Here is a 17,143-nt window from a genome sequence, read left to right on the forward strand (position 1 = left end):
TGGTGAGAACAGGACACTCATACCCCAAGGGTGGGGGTGCTGATGTGAGAGAGACACCGGTTGGAGATCCCCTGCATATTGTAAATCACTTTCAATCTTTCCCAGAAATGAGGTAGCCAGGTCTTCACAGTCAGGCTGCATCTTAGACCCTGGTAGAGGGTTAGGTTGCCTGTTTTATTTCAATTTAACCAGTTAAAACATTTTTTTAAATCTGTTCCTGACATCATCCAGCGGATTCCTTAAAAAGTTTGCTTTTGCGCTACGTCTGCATCTGTTGTAAGGGCTTCTCTGAGATCTCAGGTGCTTCAGGTGTTCAAGAGAGGGGGAGAATCTCCAAGGTCCTTCTGCTAGTCAGGGAGATTAGGGGAGTTATTGTCCAGAGTCGCATGATGGTGAGCTGATCTGCCGCCAGGGATCGAACAATAAACTCCTTGGAGAAGTCAGGACAGGAGCCCTAAGCATGGGAGCTGGGCACATGGCTTGCTTCAAGGACTCACATGCAGTTTGGCATGCCTCTGTCCAAATCACATTCCTAGGCAGCTTCTTTGAAGTGAACTCAGTCAAGTGGGAAACAAGCGCGAAATCCCTTGACAAATCTCCTACTGTACCCAGTGAGGCCCAAGAAGGCTTTCACCTTATTCTGGGTGTTGGCGGGCAGCCAGGCCATGATGGTTTTCGTCTTGGCCTGACGGGGTGTCACCTTCCACCTCCCACTACCTGTCCCAAGTACACCACTGACCCCTGCTCTATCTGGCACATACTTGTTTGGATAGTTAGGCCTGCCTGTTGTAGAGCCGGAAGCACTTCTTGGTTGTTAAAAAGGTGGCCCTTCCAGCATTTACTGAAGACAGCTATGTCATCCAGATAGGCAGCACAGAAAGCCTCTATACAAACAAGAAACTGGTTCATCAGCCCCTGGAAGGTGGCAGGGACATTCTTTAATCCAAAGGGCATCTCCCTAAACTGATAGTGGCCCCCTGGAGTGGAGAAGGCGGGCTTCTCCTTTGCTCCCGCTGTTAGGGCGATCTGCCAGTACCTTGATGTAGGATCAAAGGTACTTAGGGGCATATTACCAACAACTAGCGAAAATGATCGTTCAATATGCTTAGCGACAATTTTCCTATCGCCAAGCATCGCCGGATTTTATTGCTGAAATGACGTGCTATTAGCAACGTTTATCTCAAAAGCGATAACATTTCCGGCGATATCGGCGAAATCCGTGAATATCGCTGAGAATACAGGAATATTCACGCATTATCACTAACAGGGTCTTAGCCATTATATCCACCTCCCATTGTATATAATAGCAAAGAACTAGTCTGAGCAGGTGTTAGTTTTTGGAGATATTCGCACTGAGAGCGAATATTTCCATCACTATGCCTGCCTTGCTAATAGGCGATAGCGATTTTAGCGACTGTTTTCAGTCGCTAACAGTTTGGGTACGCCCACTTTGCATGTCATTAGCGATAAATATCGCTAGCATGCAAAGCGGGCCCCAAACCGCTCGCTTTCGCATCAAAGCTGTCGGTAACATCAGTTAGCGATAGCTTGCTAATAGGGCGAAGGAATTATCGAAAATCCAATATCGCCAGCCTTGGTAATATGCCCCTTAGATACTAGGAAGCCCCTAAGCGGTCACTTAGCTCATCAGCCCAGGGCATGGAGTGAGCATCTGTCTTAGTCTCAGAATTGAGCCCTCTATAATCCACACAGAACCTCTGTTCAGGTGTGGTGCTTGGTGGGGCAGTTTTTGGTACCAGACCCACAGGACTTGACCAGGGGCTGCTGGCGGGTTTTTCACCCCCAACTCCAGCATTTCAGACACTTGAGCCTTAAAGCTGGACCTCACCTTATCTGACAACCTACAAGATTTATTTTTAACAGGGAAGTTGTCTCCTGTGTCCACATCATGAATAAGGGAGAACGGAGAGGAGTGCTGTCCCCACACTTGGTGGCAGTCTATCTGTTGTTCAACCAATCAATCAATCAGTATTTGTATAGCACAACTAATCACCCATGAGGGTATCCAGGCGCTAGGTAGCAGGGCTAAGTTGAAAAGCCAGGTCTTGAGTCTCTTTCTTAAATCCTCCAGCAACAGTAATGTCTGTAGATGGAGGGGGGAGGCTGCTTCAGAGCTTAGCAGAGAGGTAGGAAATGGAACTGCCTCTGCTGTGGCTTCGGCGGATGCACTGGGTCTCTGAAAGGGTGAGGGTGGCAAAGCTGAGGTCTCTGGTTGGTGGCAGTTCTGGTGGCGGTTGATGTATGCTGGTCCTAGATCGTGGAGGACTTTGCAGGTGAGTTTCAATATTCTGAATTGGCATCTTTTTTGGAACTGGAGCCAGTGTAGGTTCCTAAGGTGTGGGGTGATGTGGGTCTGTTTGGGCAGGTTGAGGATGAGTCTGGACCCTAAGTTCTGTATCGTCTATAGTCTCTTCATGAGCTCGGTGGTGGTTCCTGCGTACTGTGCATTGCCATAGTCAAGTCAGCTGGTGATTAGGGCTTGAGGGACGGTTTTCCTCGCAGTGATGGGGAGCCATTTCAAGATTCCTCGGAGCATGCGGAGGGCGTGGAAGCATGCAGAGGAGACTGCGTTGATCTGTCTCTTCATGGTGAGTTTGCTGTACAGGATGATGTTGAGGTTGCGGCCATGATCTGTTGGTGTGGGAGTGGGTCCAAGGCCAAGAGGCCATCAGGTGTCGTTCCATGGGAATGCCATGTTGCCAAAGATTAGCACTTCAGTCTTGTCATTGTTGAGCTTCAGACAGTTGATCTTCATCCAGTCGGCCACATTCTTCGTGAAGTTGTAGAAGTTAGTATTCATGCTGGTGGGGTCTGCTGAGAGCGGGAGGATGAGCTTAGTGTCGTCCGTGTTGGATATGATGTTGAGGTCATGGGTTTTGACTTCTGAGTTACAATGGGAGAAAGGATTTCTTCCTTCACAGACTCATATTTCTCAGGGAGAGGTTCACTCTCCTCTGCCTCCTTGCCATCTGTCACCAGCAGCATGGTGACCTCAGACCTCTAAAAGTGGGGTTTGGGTCGATCAACATGCAGCACCCTGTGGGGTTGCCTAGGGGTCTTGAGATCCTCAAGGTAGGTGGTCTCACCCTTTTTCTCAGTCACATCATATAGGCCAGTCCAGCAGTCCAGGAGAGCTCTGTGCTCCACTTGTTCCATTACTCACACTTTCTGACCAGCCTAAAAATCCACAGTGGTAGAAATTTTGTCATACCACTCCTTCATGACAGCCTGGCTTGCTTCTAGGTTGGAAGAAGCTTGCTTCAATAACTTAGCCATTTGGCTCCTGAAGGTCAGCATGTGGCTCACTACATCCTGGGTAAGCTCGGTGCCCAAACAGAAGCTTGAAGGTCACGCCCTTCTGTGGTACCTTCCCGTAGGCATGCAATAGGCACGGTAAGAGGATTTCCCACTTATTCCTCAAGACCTCAGGTAGACCTCTAATCATGTCTTCATGGGTCCTGTAGACAATGGCAGCTCCTCCATTAAGGCGCAGAAGCATCACCCAACTAACTAAAATGCCTCCAGATGAAAAATAAAAGGGTAATAGACATTATTAACATTTTATTTTTCAATAACTCTGCAAACCCGCATCCCAAGCCAAGTGTCAGGGCCGGGTGGGACAGCTGCTGAGTGGCAGATGCAGAGAGGAGTGATAGGCTGGGCACTTTAAGTTTAAAGTGTGCATGTCTCTTTGGCTGGCTGTCTGGCAACAGCTAGCCAGACATGTCACTTAAAACCTTTCATCTCAGCTGGGTTTGGAGCAAGCACAGGCCTCCAGTGCCCTTTGGAGCACCGATTGAGCACGCTCCATCCAGTCCCGGTACTTTTCTCATGCTGGTTAACAGCATTAGAGCAGTGCCAGGATTGGTTAGGAGAGTTGGCTGGGCCCACGCTGGATGAGAGAAAAACACCAGGAATAAAGCTAGGACAAGCAGCAAGATAAGTGACTGTTATGTCCTTCTTCTAATGTATTTTATATGTGTATGTATGCCCTAAATCGCCAACAAGCATAACGTTACAGTTTTTGAGTTTAAGATGCTTTATTGATAGGATAAAAACAATGTAAAACATCAGTACAAAGTATTAGCAATAAAAAATAAATAAAAATAACAACTTGGAATGCAGCACAAAAGTGCAATAACCCGTGAAATAAAAAGGAAAAACTGTACTTAGTAACAGGAGCATTTTGGAGAGAAGATTTTAACAGAAGAAAGAAAAGAAGAAGAAAGAAAAGGAGAAAAGAAGAGAAAGAAAATGGGGTAGAGGAAAGAAAAAAGAAGATCAAAAGAGAAAAAGAACTTCAATGATAAAATCACAGCAAAAAAGATATGCAACAATTAAGTAATACAATCAATAGTAAGTAGTGAGGGGTAACCATAATAAGTCTCTTTTGATTAACAAGGAGGTGGAGTTGGCATAAGCTCTGTCCATTCTGTGATGACACAATAAATTCCACCAAACTTGATAAGATAATTTTGAGGCGTCCTTCCAGTTCACTGTAATGCATTGAAAAGTAATAGCTAAAAAGAGGTTGATAAAGGGGGCTACCTCTTTATGATTGTCAAAAACTGGAGAGAGACTACCCAGGAACACATGGTGAAAATGAAAGGGAACATCTAATTGGAGGATGTCATTGAGCTTATTCCAAACAGTGTTCCAAAAAGTATTAGTCATAGGACAATAGGGAAACAAGTGAAGTATATCTGCCTTATCGTGAGAACAAGACCAACATTTAGGGGAATCTATCAAATGAAAACGGTGAAGGTCGCAGGGAGTGAAAAAAAGTCTGTTAAAAAAATAATATAAGGTTTGTGTTGTACTGGCAGAACGGGAGGTAGTGTGAATCCTGGACCAAAGTAATTCCCAAGTATGCTCAAGTTCAAGTTCAAAAGACCTTTATTCGAATTTCATAAAATTCATAAAAGTACCGCAATTAAAAACAACAAATCATTACAATGTACATCCATACAGAAAGTTTTTAAAATTTAAAAATTAACATGCTTTGGAATTCCTTACAGTTCAGCTCCAGTAAGACTAATTTGTGATTTCAGGGATTTTCCATCATTTTACTCACTCGTATAGTCAGTCTTAAAAAAGTGCTGGTGTGAAAAATTAGTTAATCAGAATCCAGGGAGACCAACATTCTATGCGACTCATTAAGTGTGAGTGGTCTATGTTTCTTAAAATAAGTAGTTAAAAACCATTTAATATACCTAAGGTAAAATTTGCAAAAGAATAGGAAGTGCAAATCATCCTGGGAACTGACACCATCACAGGGGCACGGATTGGAATCCGTGCTATGTCGATACCCCAAAGGAAAAGACAACAAAAATGTCACTGTACCCGCCCTTAAGCGAAACAGAAGTGATCTCTCCCAGCTGTCATAGGTAGGGAGAGATAGGGCGGGAGGGGTTGTCTACACAGTTCATTCCCTAAATATTTTGCGACAGTTGATTTCTGCGATTCTCTTCCTATCCGTTCAGTATTGTAAAGTGCGTACAGTGCATTTTTAACCTCGGCTTTATCCTTGGATTCAATTAACGTAGGGTCAGGGAATAAATTGCCGCTGTCCACTGCACTCAGTGTTTTAAAAACTTCTAAGAGCCAAGGAATCGCCATTCCGTGGTCACAATTTAAACAGTCTTTCATGATGTTTTGGGTAAGTGCGGCAGCGCTATTCCTCCAGACTTTAATCCAAAAGAGTGCCGGTCTGGCTCTAATAAAATCACTTATATATGGAAGGTTTAATTCACTGTGGCAGATATAATCAGAGGATGAAACAACGGAGAAACAGCGGCCCTCATCCTCCTGGACCTCTCCGCGGCCTTCGGCACTGTCTGCCACCGTACCCTAGTACAGCGCCTCAGCAACGTCGGAATCCAGGAGAAGGCACTGGAGTGGATCATCTCCTTCCTTGCCGGAAGTACACAGAGAGTCCGCCTCCCCCCATTCAGATCTGAGGCCACCGAAGTCATCTGCGGCGTTCCACAAGGCTCCTCGCTCAGCCCAACGCTCTTTAACGTCTACATGAGCCCCCTCGCAGCCATCGCACGCCAGCACAACCTCAACATCATCTCCTACGCCGACGACACCCAGCTGATCCTCTCTCTCACCAACGACCCCGCCACCGCCAGAGCCAACCTCCACGAAGGGATGAAAGAGGTAGCCGAATGGATGAAGAACAGTCGCCTGAAACTGAACACGGACAAGACGGAAGTTCTCATCCTGGGATCCTCACCCTCCACCTGGGACGACTCCTGGTGGCCCCCCGCCCTAGGCAGCGCACCCAAACCAACAGACCACGCACGCAACCTAGGCTTCATTCTGGACTCCTCCCTCTCCATGACCAGACAAGTCAACGCCGTCTCCTCGTCGTGCTTCAACATCCTGCGCATGCTACGCAAGATCTTCCGGTTGATCCCCACGAGACCAGGAAGACGGTCACCCAGGCCCTCGTCACCAGCCGTCTGGACTACGGCAACTCCCTCTACGCAGGAACCACCGCCAAACTCCAGAAGAGACTTCAGCGGATCCAGAACGCCTCAGCACGACTCATCCTGGACATCCCCCGTCGCAGCCACATCTCCGAACACCTGAGAGACCTGCACTGGCTCCCGGTCAACAAGAGAATCACCTTCCGTCTCCTCACCCACGCTCACAAAGCCCTACACAACCAAGGACCAGGATACCTCAACAGCCGCCTCAACTTCTACGCTCCCAAACGCCAGCTTCGATCGACCGCCCACGCCCTCGCCGCCGTCCCTCGAATCCGAAGAGCCACCACTGGGGGACGGTCCTTCTCCTACCTCACCGCCAAGACATGGAACTCCCTCCCGACCCACCTCCGCATGACCCAGGACCACCTCGCCTTCAGGAAGCAGCTCAAGACCTGGCTGTTCGAGCAGTAGCGGACCCCCCTCCCCTAGCGCCTTGAGACCCTCCGGGTGAGTAGTGCGCTATATAAATGCTCTGATTGATTGATTGATTGATCGGGCGCCCAATATTTTCCTACAGAAGTGGCTTTCCTCCCGTTGGATACTATGGCTGCTTCCCGACCCCCAGACCTCCGCTCCATATGAGGCAACAGGTGAGCACTGCAATCTAAAAAATGTTAAAATAGCTTTAGTGGCACCAATTTTCTTTGGGCGAGGAAGACTCAAGACAGAATCGGTGGCTTTCGAGAACTTGCTCGTGGCGTGGGCCAAATGCCCACTCCACGAGCTGTTCGCAGCGAAAACCAACCCTAAATAAGGAAATGTAAAAACAGATTCAAGTTTATCTTTACCTATCTGTATAGTGTTGAGCTTCCTTTTGCCGGGACCACAAGACATAATAAAAGATTTTTTTAAATTAACCCTCAAATCAAGACCGTCCATAAAATGAACAAAGCTATGTACAAGCAGACGGAGGGCATTTGGTGTGCGGGCCATAAGCACCGCATCGTCTGCATATAAAAGCACTGATAAGGGTTTCCCTAGGATTGATGCAACGTCCGTGGTGACTTTTTTCAGGCAATTTGATAGACCATTAATATAAATGATGAACAACAGGGGTGCTAAAACGCACCCCTGTCTTACCCCCCTGCCTATGTCAATGGCTCCTGAGACTTCACCACCCATCCCAACTCTGACCCGTGCTTTCAGGTCAGTGTGAAGATAGGCGAGAAATCTAACAAGGGTGTCATCTAGGCCATTTTGTGATAGGATTGTTCAGAGTTTGGATCTATTCACTAGATTGAAAGCGGATGAAAGATCCATAAAAGCAAGGTAGGTAGGGGACGATCGAGCAATGCTATACTTATCAATTATTAATTTCAGATTCAAGCATTGCTCCACTGTTCCTACCCCACTCCGGAATACCATCTGACATGAATCCAGGAAGTCTGTGTCTTCAGTCCATTCAAGTACTCTATTGTAAATTATACGTCCCAAAATTTTTAGGGTGTTGTCCAAAAGGGAGATGGGGCGATAATTAGCTGGCTCTGTCCTATCTCCCTTTTTAAAAATTGGGACGAAAATACTAGTTGCCCATGTGGCCGGCATAGCCGCTGTTGGCAGACTATTAAAAACGTTAAGGAGAATTGGCGCCCATAGATCCGCATTATATTTAATAATGTCTATGGGCAGACCATAGGGGCCAGGCGCCTTATTGCCCAGGCTCTCTTTTATAGCTATCTCAACTTCGTGGGCTTCAATCTGTAGGCCGCCCAATTGTCCTAAGTTTAAAATAGGCGGCTCCTCTATTGGAGCTGTATAAATTTTGGAGAAGTGGGTCTCCCATACACTGCTGATTATATTGCAGCTAATGGGAGTAAGCTTCTTACCCATTTCTCTTGTTTTCCTAACAGCGGCCCAAAAAGGACCGCTGCCACCCAGATTTGCGCTGATCACCAGCGATTCCCACTGTTCAGAGAGTAGCATTGCCTTTCTATCTGCTATTTTGGCTTTGTAATACTTCCTGGCTAACTGAACGGTTACTTTGCACCTGGTTTTAGCATTAAGTGCCTTTCTTAATTCCCTATTCGCAGAAGAGCAGACTGAGTCGAACCACCTTGGATCTTTACCTTCCTTAGGTAATGGGACTGACAAAAGAGTTTTTATAGTAGAACACAGTACTTCAAAATCAGCGATTATGGTATCATAATTACCACTCGTAGACAGGCAAGACTTAATCAAATGCGGGTATAAAGTTTGAACACTATCTAAAATTGCCCCACAGTCAACTCCCCTCCATTTTAGCTGTAGGCCGTCAATTGAGGGTGTAATGTCCCTTGCACCATTCAAATTCATAAAAACAGGACTAGGTGCGAGATTCAAAGTTACTATCAATGGATTATGATCACTGAAAGATGTTACCGTCACTGTAGTCTTTACTATACAATCTATTAAGTGGAGCTGCTATCCCCACTAATAAACGTGGGGGGAACTAGGACTATAACCTGTTCTCATGGCGTCATCAAGGGCAAATTCAGTTAATATATTAGCTAATTCAATGCCCCTGCGTTCCGCTTGGTCTCGGGAAGTCCCATCCTCAATCCCATATCTCATTGTTAGTTTATCATTAAAATCACCCCCTATTAGAATTCCTGACTCTGTATCTGATAAATAAAGTGCATTCCAATTTACTTAAAGCCTTTGACAGTGCCAGAAAATTCTTATTCGGTACATGATAAAAATCATTGTTATAAAAATTAATTAAATAAATCCTGGTCTTTGACTTTAGCTTATATTCAAGGATTTGAATATTAGGATTATCACTGGATAAGTCTCTAATTGAACCACCAGCCAAGATCTTAATCCCAGTGAACAAGCCTCCCACTGCTCTACCAAAGCTAGGTTTGGGTGATGTTATACTAAAGCAGTGGTAACCTTCTTTATCTAATTCCCAACAGCCCATGTCTCTTGGAACATAAGAATATCCATACCGTCAATTATCTCCGCCCATGCGGGGTCTGAAAGCCTAGATTCCAGGCCTGCCACATTCAAGCTGAGAATTGATAACCCATGGGTACTATAATGCTTAGTGGGCTTACTCTCAACACTCCTCGGCATATCCTTAATAGTATTGACAACCAGATGGGGCACTGTTAGTATTCATATCTGTCGCTAGGCTATCCTGATTTAAACATTCTTCAGTTATTACTAAGTGTCCCTCATGTCTGTTATTTGTAACTTGACTACTGGTATTGCTACTATCAGCAATTTTATCCAGTCAGTCCTGCTCATCTAAATTTGAAAAATATTCAAACCGATTATGAGTGGGGATGTTAAATAGTGGCCTAGCTTCACTCATCGGTATAAATTGATTAGGAGTGAATGCTGGATATTGCCTTTCTCTATGGTCACAGTGGGGCATAGTTGGAAATTGCGGATAGTGCAGAGAATGGGTTGGCGTTTGGGCCTGATGACGCCAGGGCTGGGCATTCTGATAGTTAAAATCTAAGTTCTGGGAAAAAAGCGGGGATTTAATCCTTGCTCCGAAATTCAAATCCTGGTGTGAAATGGCGAAATTATTTGCCATAGTTTGTTTAAGGGGTATCAAGTGTCTATAAAAATAGCCTAATGGAAGGAGGGTAGTGTTAAATTCCCAAGGTGAGGGTAATGGTGCGCTAGCCAATGTTTTTTCCGCCCATTGGGGTTTTTTAAAGTTTATTGTTACACAGTCCCCCTCAAACTTTCTCCTCAGTGGGCCTATCCAGCCCACTCTCTGAGTGTGGATGATCTCCCTTGCCCCTTCGATAGGAAAATTACAATTTGCAATTAACCAGTGTAAGGTTTTGTTTTTAAGGGATATAGGGGTTTCTTCTTGGTCCTTCCTTAATTTTGAAACATTAACTAGGACCAACATGTATGCCCCACACTCAGGTGGTAGATTAATACGTAGTGGAATCTGCCTAATGGTTTTTGGGGGAGGCTGAACCATAAGGGAATCATTTGAAGGTTTATGGGATTGACTCATAGAAATCCCCTTCAGTTGTTTGGTATTTTGGTCCTTCCTTGGCTCCAAAGCCACATTAGTAATACTGGGGTTAGCTACTGGCTGATTAACGATGGTCCCTTTATCTAAAGCTAGCGGGGGTTTGAGTGTTGTATTTGTAATTATAGTTGGCGCTTGAGGGTTTTTTGGTTTAGTGCCTGAAAGTGTTGTGGAACTTGATGTAGCTCCCACACCATTGGGAGCACCATCTCTGGATATATTCTTAATGGGAATACTTAATTCTGCTAATTGTTTTTCTATGTGAGTGAGCCTACTTTCTATGGGTGACAAATAGATACTAAGTAGTTCACCCATTCTTTCCAGCATGTGGTCCTTTGCAGTGTTGGCAGTATTAGCATCAGAATTTCCATCCATGCCTATCATCCCCTCTTGATGCGCCTCACTATCTACCTCAATAGTCTCCTTTGTCCTGTTCGTACTTAAGTGGGGGCTAGAGTTAGCACCTTTCCTAGTCTTTCTTTTAGGCATACTATGTTTTCTAGCCTTGGACGTACGGGACTTTAATACATGTTGTGCTTGTTTTCGAATAGCACCCTCCCGTCTACCTCTTAGTTACCTCGTGCTGACTAAAGATATTTCATCTGGGGTATGATTAATAGTTAAGTTGGGAGTTTTCTCCAAATCCGTGCTTATATCTGTATCAGAATCTATCAGTGGAATTGAGGCAGATAGATTTACCTCATTTGGTATAGTATGGATATCAGCACGTGCATCAATTAAAGGTCTAATGTTACTAGGCCTGGCCTGGGTGGGTGTAGGTGTGGTTGCCAGTGCAATAAGACCATGGGTTGAACGTTTAGCTTGGGCTAGGTCTCGTGAAACCCTACGTTCCAAAAGTAAAATACCCTGGTATATAGCATCATTGGCTCTGGTAATAAAGTTATCTATAGGACCAATCACTGAAGCACCCCCAGCTGCCGTTTTACTGCGACTGCCCCTTGGAGACATGTTGAGACAATGTGAATATGCTAATTAGTTCACAATATAAATCCTGATGACTATCCTATCCGGCAAATCAATAAATAAAATGCAAATAATGTAAGGGGCCGTACACCATATAGTTCTGTGATGTTTAAAAGGAGCGAATCTGTTGCACAAATGTCAATATGTTGGCCCTCTCAGTGCATATATACAAGGAGAATGTAAGTATGCCTTGTTTCATCCACAAAGCCAAACAGTCAGTGGTGGTTAAAGTAGCTTAAATGAAGATGTAAGAGGGGTGTACCCGACCCGACCTCCTCTGGCCTCTGACGGCCTAAGACGGCCCGCCCTCTGCCCGGGCTCAGCCCGGCGCCGCCCGCGCGCGTCCCGCGAGCGGGTAGTCTCTCGCACTTTTAGCGCCACCAGGCGTGCAGTGGGAAGCGTAGTTTTTCCCCTACTCGGCGGCCGCGCACAGGTCCAAAGTGCGGCGGCGGCGAGGGGAAGATGCTGGCAACAGGCTCCCAAAACAACGAGGTAAGGACCCCCAAACACCAAGGGCTCGATGTGATGCCTTCCCCGCTCCGCCGGTAGTCTTGCACCCTTTTAGCGCCACCAGGCGTGCAGTGGGCGTGGTCCCGTCCTGCTTCCTGGTGCCGAGAATGCTGGGAAGCGTAGTTTTTCCCCTACTCGGCGGCCACGCACAGGTCCAAAGTGCGGCGGCGGCGAGGGGAAGATGCTGGCAACAGGCTCCCAAAACAACGAGGTAAGGACCCCCAAACACCAAGGGCTCGATGTGATGCCTTCCCCGCTCCGCCGGTAGTCTCTCGCGCTTTTAGCGCCACCAGGGGTGCAGTGGGCGTGGTCCCGTCCGGCTTCCTGGTGCTGGGAAAGCTGGGAAGCGTAGTTTTTCCCCTATTCGGCGGCCGCGCACAGGTCCAAAGTGCGGCGGCGGCGAGGGGAAGATGCTGGCAACAGGCTCCCAAAACAACGAGGTAAGGACCCCCAAACAACAAGGGCTCGATGTGATGCCTTCCCCGCTCCGCCGGTAGTCTCTCGCGCTTTTAGCGCCACCAGGCGTGCAGTGGGCGTGGTCCCGTCCGGCTTCCTGGTGCCGGGAATGCTGGGAAGCGTAGTTTTTCCCCTACTCGGCGGCCGCGCACAGGTCCAAAGTGCGGCGGCGGCTAGGGGAAGATGCTGGCAACAGGCTCCCAAAACAACGAGGTGAGGACCCCCAAACACCAAGGGCTCGATGTGATGCCTTCCCCGCTCCGCCGGTAGTCTCTCGCGCTTTTAGCGCCACCAGGCGTGCAGTGGGCGTGGTCCCGTCCCGCTTCCTGTTGCCGGGAATGCTGGGAAGCATAGTTTTTCCCCTACTCGGCGGCCGCGCACAGGTCCAAAGTGCGGCGGCGGCGAGGGGAAGATGCTGGCAACAGGCTCCCAAAACAACGAGGTAAGGACCCCCAAACACCAAGGGCTCGATGTGATACCTTCCCCACAAGTATGCATATGAAGATCGAGGCTTAAATGTTTTTCCAATTGCAATTCTAAAGGGGATTTAACTCTAGTAAACTGGGGGTGAGAAAGAAGTTTGTATATAGTAGCTGCCTTAAATTGAGTGGAAAAATCAATATTGATTGGGGGTTGAGATAACTGGTCAGGAGAAGTAGAGGGATTGGAGTGAGTGGGAGCATAATAACGAGTGAGGGTATCAATGAGTGAAGGATAATGAGATGCATAATGTGAGGAAATATGATAAAGAGATTGAAGAGCAGTAAAGGGCATAAGAACACCATCTTTCATCAAGTGGAGTGGTGTGGCTCACAGGTTAGAGGCGGCAGACCCGGAAGCAGAGAACGGCCCGGGACCAGGGTTCAATTCCCGACGCGGCAGGGTTGTGGACCAGGGTCAGCGGACTCGACAATTCTCGCCTCAGCGCCTACTCTAACCAGGGATCACACTCGGCAACTCTGGGCATTAAGCTTGCATCATCTCTAAAAGGGCCCCCCACAGACGCAGGGGATGCCTGGTTTCACCTTGGAGATACCCAGAAGGGACCATCTCATAGGGAAAGCCAGGACGGGTTCCCCAGCGGTCTCCAGCGCCGGGACGCTTACGGGCAGCTGTGCGCTTTACAAATCCAACACATTTACATTTACACAAGTGTTGAGGGGTAAAAATACCCTTATCAATCCATTCCTTCCAAAACAAGGGGCAATTATTGATCTCAAAATGTTTATTAATAACGTTACAGTTTTAAAGTGAAACATTTTAACTTTGAAATGGTAATGTAGTGAATGTCAGCATGAATTTAGGTAATATCGAATGCATGCACCCACCACCCATTTGCCCACCCCACCAATCTCCATTACTGTCAGCCACCACTGCCTGTTGAACCTCACAACAAGCCCATTGGTTTGCGGATGTTAAGGGGTGGAGAATTTTGTAGGTATCCCCCACTCCTTCTACATTGACTGAATATTTGCAGGCATGAAGGGCCCGATTCACAGAACTAACTTAAGACAAACTCCTAAACTTACTACTTTTGGTATTCACAGAGGTTAGGATTTTGTCTTAAGACAGACTTAAGTTAGGATTCTGTCTTAAGTCTGTCTTAAGTCTGTCTTAAGACAAAATCCTAACTTCTGTGAATACCAAAAGTAGTACGTTTTGGAATTTGTCTTAAGTTAGTTCTGTGAATCGGGCCCACTGTGTGTGCCTCTGTCAGACCCAACATCCTTGGAGAAATCCACTCGGGTAAAAATCACCATTAGGGCCTTTGCCTCTGCAAGGGCAGTCATGGTTCTCAGAGGGATTACCTCTAGATATCTAGTGGCATGTTCCACCAGAACAAGGATTAACCTGTTGCCTGAATCTGTCTGGGGATTCACAGACCTACAATGTCATAGCCCATCCTCTCACAGGGTGTCCCAATAACTGTTATTTGGTTAAGGAGAGCTTTAGGCCTTTGCCCTGACTTCCCACTAGTGTGGCAGGTCACACACATCCTACAGATACTATCTGAGTCAGTCTTGTTCCTTGGCCAATAAAAGTGTGGGACAATCTTTGCGAAGGTCTTGTCTTGGCCCAGGTGTCCTGCCAGGGGAATGTTGTGAGCCAGCAATAGTAGGAAGGCTGTGTAGCATTACGGGACCACCAGAACCTTTGTTGTCCCATTTACATGAACCTTAGGCTCACTGTAAAGGAGGCAGACCTCCCAGTAAATGTGGTGACTAAAAGAGGCATCACCTGTTGCTTGGGCTTCAGCCTGTCGCCTAAGTCTCTCATGGGTTGGACACTCTCTATGTGCCCTACAGAACTCTTCCTTGGTGGGTGCTCCTTCTACATACCATCTAGAAATGACAGGCGGGCCACCAAGGGGAGTAATGCCCTCCTCAGTGGACTCCAGGGTGGCCAACGCAGGTGCCCCTTCCATCCCACTGGAAGTACATTCAGGGTTTCCCACTTCCCTTGCCTTTCCCCTTTTTAGCGGCTGGCTAGGCCATTGTTCCCGGCTCCAGCCCCTTTTGACTCCAATCTTGGGCAGCTGTGTCGAAGCACAGATCCACCTAGGTAATCCTTTTTCAAAAATGTGTTTTATTGGGTTTGCAGCATGGTTACATTACCAGTGCTGCATGTATATATGAAGGCATGACAGTGAAACACAACACAGCTACAGTGGTAAACAGCTTTTTATATTGTTCCAATTCACAATATCCATAATGTCATGACATAGCATGTGTCAGTGTGGGTGAAACACTTGTAGCAGGGATTCTGCTCCTACACAGAACTGTGCACAGAGACTTGGAACCTCAGTGAATTAGGGGTGTGCCAAAAACTCACCTTAGTATCCAAAATCCCCTACCAGACTAGTAATCAGTGTCTCATTGGTTCTTACAAATCCCCAATGTTTAGACAACCCAGAACATGGACTTAGAACACCTCAGGTAACGTGGAACACATGAACACTCTTTCATTATACCAACATATCAGTCCAGAACGAGGAGTAAATGAAGACACGTGCAAGTTTGACATATTTATTTCTAATGCAGTGTTCTGAAGCGCAGTATCTTAGCTAATACAAGCAAATATATTATAAGTAACAAAGTGATCAGCATAGTTACAATTCCATAAAATACAAAGGGCAAAAGCATGTTAAAATGCTAAAGGGAAAAGGTCTAAATAGAACCTAAGTTTACCCTCCTTTGCTAGTGTATTATATTATATCTAAGAAGGTCTCTTTGGGTTTAGAAGGGCGGGCCCATACCTCTGGGTCTTAGCAGAAGCAGATCACATCATCTCCTGCACCAACTCTCTGCATACGAATCTCCATCAAGTGTGTTATCATGCGCTCTGCAGTGCATTATTAATCCCGCCTAAACCCAGAGTTGGCCACAGCTGCATATATGTTATGTCTAGACCGTGCGCCAATCAACCTGAACAACAAGCCCTGTGTTGAAATAACCTTGAAGGCCTCGGCACTCACTGTACAGACATAGCTTGCCAAGCAAGACTGATATTATAAGCAAATATATTATTCTCGTGTGAAGCAAAATATTCTACTAGGCAAAAAGCTTTAATAACAAAATGTGCCGTGTGCAGAGGCTGCAGAAAAGGAAAATGGCGTTTAAACTTCTAATAAGCTTATGCTGACATAACACAGTGTGAAGGCAAAACTATAACCACGTGACACCCTCTTTTTTGATCCGAGCACGGATAGAATAGGTAATGGGGCAAAATTAGGAATGCAGAGTTCAAGATCGATAGGTCAAACGCAAGAGTTCAATTTGGCACTTCAACAAGTGAGATAAAAATAAACATAATTTAGAAACAAAAGAAAAAAAATGAAGGAAAAAATCAAATCTTGGACATTTGACAAAGTCAGTATGCCAGGACTCAAAAAAATTAAAAAGCCTCCAACAGGAAGTCATTGTTCTCGTCCGAAAATAGTTCGGCCATCCAATTTAACAATGGGAAAGAACATACATGTTCCTCAGTTACCGGAGCCTCTAGCATCATCGGAGGACAACTTGGTGGGTTTTCGAGAAAGCTGTCAGCCAAGTAATCTTGTGCCGCTGCGAACACATTCCAACGACCCAGTATTCCATGCATCGCTGCAAAGGCCATAATCCCTCCGTCAGAACAAAACAATTGATGAGCACCTAAGGGGCTCATAAATTGATTATATTCCGCATCGGGAGACGCCGTAGTGCATAGACACAAATCCAGGGCCCATTCGAAGTCGCAACTCAGGCAATGAAAGACAGGCTGGACGCATGTAAAGAAGGAAAATCGAAATGATAATCCATAAACTGCACTCAATGTAGCAAGAGGCAGCGCTCCACAGTATTCAAGCATCCGGGCACGAAGGAGCCCCAGCCGGGACAGCTCGTCTTGCAACACAGGATGTGCATCCATTTTGAAACAAACAAAAGAGTAATAGCACGCCAGCACCAATAGCCAGTACTAACGGAAATCCACCAAACAGGCTGGAAAAAATAGAATGAAAGAAAGCCGGAATGACCCCAAAAATCATTTGGAAGGAGGACACCAGGCCACCGCTCACAACTTTAAAAAAAATGAGCCATCCCCGATGTGGAGGATGCATTGAAGATTGTGTGAATTAACTCACCGAAATGCAAAGGCAGATCAGTATTTAATTTAATAAGGCATGCACCTCCGTGCGGGTGTTAGCCACGTGAAGGAC

This window comes from Lissotriton helveticus, chromosome 1_1, assembly GCF_964261635.1.
Source record: "Lissotriton helveticus chromosome 1_1, aLisHel1.1, whole genome shotgun sequence".
Classification (NCBI taxonomy): Eukaryota; Metazoa; Chordata; class Amphibia; order Caudata; family Salamandridae; genus Lissotriton; species Lissotriton helveticus.